This window comes from Thunnus maccoyii, chromosome 5 (genome assembly GCF_910596095.1).
Source record: "Thunnus maccoyii chromosome 5, fThuMac1.1, whole genome shotgun sequence".
NCBI lineage: Eukaryota > Metazoa > Chordata > Actinopteri > Scombriformes > Scombridae > Thunnus > Thunnus maccoyii.
Window position 1 is genome coordinate 20556375 of NC_056537.1, and position 8681 is coordinate 20565055.

The window sequence follows — 8681 nt, forward strand, 5'->3', positions numbered from 1 at the left end:
GGTCAGCCAGGTCCCACTCTCGTCGTGCCACATTGATTATGCTCCCCTGGGAAACACAGGCCTTCACAGCCAGGATCACACGAGCAGAGCTGCCCAGGAGAGTTTTGAACTTCTCTCAGCACATTTGCCTGACCACGGAGGTGACCCCTAACCTTTGACTCTGACTCTGTGACCTCTAAACCTGCGTCTGTCCATTCTGATGCTTACCGACCTCAAAGGATCATAAATCACCACCTCAGACACTGACTGAGCCTCAAGCCTTTCTTTTTTTTCTTGTACAAAAATTGTGTAATTTTGCCCAAATGTGAATCTCTAAATTACTTCATTACCGTAAAACTACTAATGCTCACATGTGATGTTTTTGAAAAGTAAGAAAGAAATATCCATCTCCAATGTCTGTGACCTTTTATGATCTATAAGCTAATTTAAATGATTTTTAATTGATAAAACTCTATTTACAGTATCATCATATATCTCATTTACTCTAAATTTCCAGCAGATGTGTTAGACTGATGTGTGATAGTGGTTACTGTACCATGATTTTCCGCAAATCACAGCTCTGCCTTGTGGGATATCGGGCGTGCCGGTGTGTGTGTGTGCAGTCGGTGCTGTCACTTGTCAGTCAGCTTTCGCTTCACATCTCGGACTGCTGAGTTAAAACACTGAGGAAAGACTGAAGAGGGAAAGCAGTTTTTTTAAACAGTTTTATCAAGATAACAGATATTCAAATGTTTCATATCCCAAAGCTCTTGAGGGAAATCCTGGCAGTCTGCACCAAATAACCAGATCAAGGATTATTCTAGCTCCGCTGCCAACACACACACCTTCACACACACGTCCACACACACTCACACATGCACATTACCTGGGGGGTCTGAGCTCCCCCCTCTACAGGCCTTCACCCCACATGCTCATCCCAATTAATCACCCAACAAAACAGATGTCAGGAACAAAGGAACGATCTCCAGGCCTGTGGGGTAAAGGAGGGAGTGCGGGGAGTGTTAGGAGGAGGAGGAGGATGAGCAGAGGGAGGAAGAACGGCAGGAGGAATAGGAAGCAAGGAGAAAGAGAAGGAAGTGTCTGTGTATTTAGAGCCGGGGTGGTTTGTATGAGGCAGGTGATTGGAGGTTGGAAGGGCAGTTAGTGTGGGATGTGTTAGCTGTTTATGTGCTTCAAGCCAGGTGCTACTGTTACTGTACAATACAAGATGAAACTGTAAAAGAGTGGGAAAAATAGAAGAAGTCACGATGCAAAGAGAGGGGGAGAGCGAGAGACGGCGAGAGAGTGAGAAAACAACAAAGCCCTGGAGATGAAAGACGGTCTACAAAACAATGGATACAAAATAATGCTCTGCTGTGTGCAGAAATAGAGCAAAGATTGAAAACCTGCCAAGATAAAGACAAACCCCCGCTTTTGAACTGTCACTTCGCCGCGATACTGTCAGAAAACAAATGGCAATCTTGACAGGTTTCATCTGCTTTGAAAGAGACAGAATCATATTTTATTCACAAATGCATATTTTAATGGCTTTTATAGCAAAGATCATAACCTGTTGTTAAGCACTGAATTCTTGAATCTTATGCTAAATTATTGACATCTACATAATGTACAGATGGAGATAGAGGGGGAGAGTAGGGGGGAGAGAGAGTGGGGTGAGGGGGGGCAGGGAGAAGGGTGAAAGTAGGAAGGAAAGAGGAGGGGGATAGAGAGAAAAAGAGAGGCTGCAGGGTGAGGGAGAGTGAAATCACTACATTTTATTACATTTTTTTTTCACCACATGCACACTGTTGTTTTTACATGAATCTGTGAAAAACGCCACACCGCCTGCTGTCTGAACATTACAGGGAAAAGCCATTAATCTGCCGGCTTTATCTCGCCACTGTTTTCTTTTTCTTCCGTCCACCCATCCTTCTGAGGCAGCAGTCCTCCGTCTCCCTTTCCATCCGCCTGTGGAGTGTGGACAGTGAGAGTTACAGCTCGCATCAATAACAGGCAGATAACAGCCCAGTCTTCAGTCTTCAAGCGCAGCCTTAAATCACTTCAGCCCCGGAGGGAAGCAAATGAAGAGAAAGAGAGAGAAAGAGGGAAGAGGAGAGGTGGAAAGAAAGGAGGGAAAAGCTTAGCACGTATCAGGCGCACAACAACAACAAAAACAACAGCAGCGCCGTGCTGCTAAAACACACACACAAGTGGAAAAGACCTGTATTGTTGGATATGTGGAGGGGGGGGGATTACAAGAACACATCAATTTATGCAGCATAAAAACAAGGCTTGGTGTTGTAACTGAGAGTTCACACACTGAGCAACACACTGAGGGAGGAGAGAAAAGGAGACAAGCTATGATGACTGGGTGTGTGTGTGTGTGTGTGTCACTGCATGTCTTCAAGCCCATTTTAATGATACAGACTGTTTTAGTAACAAGAGAACTTTTTATTCTCACATTACATAATGATTTTATCTCAGTTGAGTTTATATCTTCAATTTTAAATATGAAATATATTGTGAATAAGACATTTCTCTGTCTGTTTTCCAACAAAATCGAAGATAAACATATGTAAATGGCTGCTGGGTTCCCAAATGACTCGTGTGTGTGTGTGTGTGTGTGTGCGTGTGTGTGTGTGTGTCACTGCATGTCTTCAAGCCCATTTTTCTGTATGTGTGTGTGACAGCGGCACATTACCAAGCTGCAGTGCCCAACATGAAAAAGCACTTAATGAAGCGCTCCATCCCACGGGCATAGACTACATTGATCCAGAGATCGCTGGGAAACACTGACCCCAGTTGTAGGTATTGAACTAACACATACACATACACACCATCGTGTTTTAAAGGATAACGACCTGGTATTACAACTTGGGTCTTATTTTAATAGCTGTGGCCATTATTCTTGTCGTTAATCATAACTTTGTACTCGCCAAGTTCATTGCTGAGATCTGGGAACGTGGCGGCATTGTTGAAAAGAAGTCTGACAGCCATGAAAGACGAACAGTTAGACATCTATTCAGGTTTTAAACAAACTCATCCATTTGAAAACAAAGTCAAGTGTCTATTTGAACACTGAAACAGGTTTTGCTTGTTGTAATCATTCCTCCTGATCCCTTCCTAATGCACTTTCAGTGTAATTGATAGGGAACAAAATCCACAGTCGTCTTTCTTGTCTTCTTAGATAAGAAGACTTCTTAGTTTATCTGTAGCTAATCTGAAGCCTCTGCAGTCCAAATTAGTCAAATCAAGTGGATATCTCTCAAACTTACAGTGTCCCAGCCGGGGGACCTTTATTGCATGTCATCCCTTCTCTCTCTCCCTATGTTTCCTGTCTCTCTCTGCACTGACTGTCAAATAAAGGCAAAAAGCCAAAAAACAATCTTTAAAAGATATATATATATATATATATATATATATAACTTGACAGTGGAGAATTTCCTCAACGAAAATACATCCCATTTCCTACCAATAGTAGTTCTAGTTGCCTAAACCTTACAAAATCTAACCATACAAGTGACATGTCAAGCAAAAAAAATCTCCTATGAATAATTTTTGTCATTTCAAACACTTTCAGAGGCGTGCCAGATCAGAAAACATCCCTGTGGGTTTAGAAAATAATATCACTAAAAGGTCCTTTTAATAGCTGGTTTTCTTCATCAGCAGATCTAATTTATGTCACAGACTTACAGATATTCAATTTTTAAAACATTTTTCTGAGGACTTTGCATTCATGGAGGACATGGGGAGTAAATATGGATTTTTACCAACATTTTGGTTGAACTCACTTTGAGGTTTACCCTAAAAAAAAGTAGTTTAGAGAATCTGGCCAAACTGTTGGTTTGTGGTTGTCCTGCCTGATTGTCTGACTGCTCGTAATTCTTGCCCCTTATACTTTAGTGTAGCAATGTTAGCCTGTTCTCAGATGTCAGCTATTACAGTGGTGATAATAATATCCCAACCAATATGAAAATCTACAGGAATATTCCTTTAAGTCAAAACCTTCATCAAGCTCGGGATGTAACTGATCACACGTTCCTCTCTTTCACTCTTCCCCTCTTTTATCCTTCCACCCTTTGTGCCTCTCTCTTCATCTTCCCTCTTTTCTCTTTTGAAGACATGTCACTCAAACACACACACACACACACATCAATGCCTCTCCGCCTCAAACCCACATCTTGCTCATTTATCTCGTTTGTCTCTTCCCAACTATCTCCCTCCCTCTTTCTCTCTTGACATGATGATTCAGTGACACTTTACAATTCAGTGTAATGCTGACAGGAGCACGCACACACACACACACACACACACACACACAGGAGAGTTGAAGGGGTTGTACAGAATAAAACCATCTACAGTTAACAATATGCGTGTGTGTGACATCCTCTGAGCTGAGGTCAGAGGTCACGTGGTGTTACGACTCCCTTTGTACCCTCTGCGCTGCCTGGGTCATACATCTTTCATAGACAGCTGCTGTCCATACTGCCCCCATGCTCTGAGGTATGGATCAGGACAGCTAAAGAGATTTAAAGGGATTACTCCACTCTGCTCAAACACACACAAACTCTTACTCACAAACATACACTGGCGCACACAACGTGTTCGTGCAGACACACACTTGTCAGAGATAGAAAAGCTTACAGACTGCCATGTTACTGCATTACCAGAGTGTTTATTTTGCCCGCGGGGTTCGATAATGTCATTGTGTCCGGCCACGTAGTAGCTGACCTTCTGACCTTTGCCCTGTGCTCAGCACCTGCCGACCCCGTTTACAGAAGAGGTCAGAGGTCACCGGGGACCTCCCAGTCACACTCCCAGATGGAGCCCTTTTAGTAACGGAGATAAACACCTGTTAAGCACACACACAGACAGCATCATCACTGCCCTGTAAAGGATACATATTTTCTCCATAGTGACTCCTCTGAATAGTGTTTGTTTCCTGTGAGTGTTAATCACACTGACACACCACTCTGCGCAGACACAACACACACTACGCTCTGTTTGACACGTCCTGTGAGTTCAGTCGCTCAGGGAGTGTTGCACCGTATGAATGATGACTGGTCACAGCTCACTAACTCTGAACACAATGACAGGAGGTCACAGTCACACAGTAGTAACTGTCTCCAGTGTATGTGTGTGTATGTGTGTGCGGTTTTTTGTGTGTGCCTGAAAAAGTGTGTGAAAGAGTAAATATGTTAACCACAATGACAATATGTGACTCAACAGTTTCTATAGTGAACAAATGTGTAGTTTTTCACTTACAATCATACAGACTGTTTTGGTAACAAGACAACTTTTTATTCTCACATTACATAACGATTTTATCACAGTGGAGTTTAGATCTTCAATTTTAAATATGAAATATATTGTGAATAAGACGTGTGTGTGTGTGTGTGTGTGTGTGTGTGTGTGTGTGTGTGTGTGTGTGTGTGTGTGTGTGTGTGTGTGGTGAGCTGTCAGAGGAGATCTGGTGAGAGTGGGCTAATTGGAGTTAATTCACCATCTGTCTGTGTGAGCCAGCAGACAGGGTCATTAGCAGAGACAAGTCCAGCCACAGGGGAGGCCGAAAGGGGAATCACCATCCCTCACTTTCTCTCCCTCTGTCTTTAGTTTTCCTCTTCATCTACCAAACCCTCTCTTGCCTCCATCTCTTTGTCCATACGTCAGCCAGATCCAACCTCATTGCTCTCTTTTATCCTTTTGTCTCATCTCCTCCCCTTTTTCAAAACACAGAATAAAAGAAATCTTTATTTTGTATATATATATATATATATTCTTTTAACTCCCTGACTCTATTACAGGCAGAAGACTGTTTGAGGTTGCGATGCTCTAACTGGGTGTAGAGTTATCAAGTGAGAGAGCTGGTTTTCCTGATTGATTGTTTTGTCAGAGCAGCACTGCCCTCTGCTGGTCAGATGTGAGATGCCTGAGATGCCTCACAGAACTGAGCAGAGATAAAAGAGGAGAGAGTTATTTCATGTTCACCTCAGATAAAAAAGAGAATGTGCCAGCTTCTTAAGCTAATGTGCATTAATTGTGTCACAATCCCTCTATGAGTTGACGTGAGCATATGACACCCATCTGAAGCATAAAAGCAAAAATATACTGTATGATGTCACAAAAAACTCATGTCCCTTGACTTTAAGATAAACTTGAGCATCATGTTCATCACCTTTTCCATTTTTTACCTGATATTTCCTGTATGTCTCCACTATTCAGGGATGTAACCCTGTAGGATTTTAGAAATACTGAGGTCATGAATCAAGTCAAATCCTGAATTATGTATTCTGTAAATTTTATTTCACAACATGAAAGTCTAAATACTGCCTTCCCCAAACTGCCAGGATACATTCTCGTGGAGAAATACATATCCTTTATTTCCTCATCTTTTTTTGGGTAAAAGTGTTCAAATTTAAATATATTGAGTCTATAAAATACTGGAATCAGCCTATAAAAACACCCAACACAAGCCATAAAAATATGCCCTCTTAAAATAATCTCTTAAAATTACTAAGAGGAACGAGAGCAAGAATCTGAGCAAGCGGGTGATAACTAAATGTTATACTCCCCCAAAGGTTCTTGTAAAATATCTCTGGATTATTAACTCTGACCATTAAATCTCTGCAGGTCCATGGAGGCAAGACAGATGATTGAGTTTTGAGGCCCATTTCCGTCCTGTACCACCCACACAGGTTTCACCAATCTGTATCCTAGAGAAGAGAAAATAGCAGGCGACTTCATATTTGGAGGGCAAATATTTAGTATTGGATGATTTAAATCTGGCCATTCAACTGGACCTTCTTACAAAGAGGTCATATTTTCCTTCAGTTCAGTAAATTTTCTCCATGTGGTCTTGTTTACCATAATTTGTGAAGAATGACACCTTTAGATATACATACCTGTTCATTAATCACAATGTGTCCACACCACACCAACAAAAGAAATCTCAGTGGGAGGTTAGAGTTCTTCGCACTCTTGATGTTTTCATCTAAAGACAACAGATCTCAGTGGGTGTTTTCAACTTTGCTAACTTATAAGTGAAATACGATATGAAGGTTCAAGAGTAAAAATCCAAAACACTCATTCTTTGTCACCACATGCTGCCGAATGTCTGTGGCCTAATGAACAACATACATAATTCACTGTCTTGTACTCAACACCTTCACTGTAGTTTTTTGGGGTTTAGTGCTTTGCTCTAGGGCACTTTAACAGAAGCTGATAACAATAGGAAAAGAGCTCATTTGCTTCAATGCCCGAAATAAAGTAAATGATGCCTGACACACTATCATTATACATACTGCATGTGGTATTTATAGTGGCACTAACATGTATTCAATAATTGAATGGATGGAACTTCGGCTACTCTCACACACATTATGCAAACTAAAACAGATGCTCACGTTTTCCACATTACATGGTTGTCAACTGAAATACAATAAGGATTACAATTCAAAATAATGACAATTTAACCCTGATTAATCTTTCTGGCAATGGTTTATTCCCTCATTTTAGAATATTTTATGCTAGAAATTCATTAAGGATTAGTTTGTGTACTGTGTAAATCAGGAAAACATGATCATTACTTTCTCATTATCTCCGTGTCATTTACACATATGCTGGTTTTCATCATTTGAATACAGAGGAATGCCTTATATTTATATATAATTATTTAATTTGGTATATTATTCTATATTATCACATTTTTGGATACTTTCTAGCTGTCTGGTTTCCTTTGTCCTTTGGCTTCTTCTGTCTGAGTCCTTGTAAACTAAAATGCTCTGAAAAAAAAAAAGAAAGAAAGTTGTATGGGGGGGGAGGGGGGTCGCTGAATGATTCAGGGGCCTGGAGCTAGACAGGAGCCCTGAAACATGCCAGGAATTATAGATATTTATTATTTCATGGCCCCAAGTGAGCTGTTGTCAAGAGGCCCAGGATTTCTCACGGTGCCCCTGGAGGTCAAAGGTGAGTCTGAGGGCAGATTCACTCTAACAACATTAACTTCACACTGGTTGTTCTGCTGGACAGAAATGTATGATGATAGCATTAATGTTTTAAACAAATTAAAATATACAACATACATAAACTGAATTATGCTCAGGTGAATTGAATATGCAGTTAGTTGACTGACAAATAATTAGAACAACACACCACAGTTCACTCTCTCCATCATTATAAGAAATGTTCGACCATTTCCCAGAGTGTCTGCAGGTTAACACAGAAAGTCTCTATTCTGCTGTCAGATCCCGGATCTCCTGGTTGTCTGTCAGGTTTCTCTCACTGTGAAGGGATCTCAGAGGTAGTCAGATCTTTAAATCTTTTCCTTTTACGAAAATAATCTGCCATCACCAGTGTTTTTCTTCCTGTAAATTCATGCTCTTTCACAAATGTGTCTCAGCATGTGACTAATTTTTTAAAGTAGTTCACTTTTTTTGTCCACCAAAATCTTAATGTGCAGTCAGGTTAACAAAAAAAACAAACACACTCTTGAATACTGATGTGATAACCTACTGCAACACAACAAAGCATGAAGGTATTATTTGTTTGAAAGCCTTTGTATTGGATTGCATACAAATCAGGACTTATTGTGTTCACCTTGTGTTTATCTCTTTTAATGTTGGTGTGTAAATCAGAACATTGTACAAACACTCAGGACCCAGAGCCACTCTGACACATCCTGCCTGTTGTGCCCTATCCAAACT

The 8681-nt window shown here is 40.9% G+C and overlaps 1 long non-coding RNA gene across 1 annotated transcript; it reads right to left on the minus strand.

Moving 5' to 3' along the window:
* Nucleotides 1–5393: 5393 nt before the first annotated feature.
* Nucleotides 5394–7751, minus strand: LOC121897998. Its single transcript, XR_006096328.1, has 4 exons — nt 6882–7751; nt 6594–6692; nt 6171–6211; nt 5394–5926 (listed from the first exon to the last, which is right to left on the minus strand). It is a non-coding gene; the product is annotated as an uncharacterized LOC121897998 (long non-coding RNA).
* Between the last annotated feature and the right edge of the window lie 930 nt (nt 7752–8681).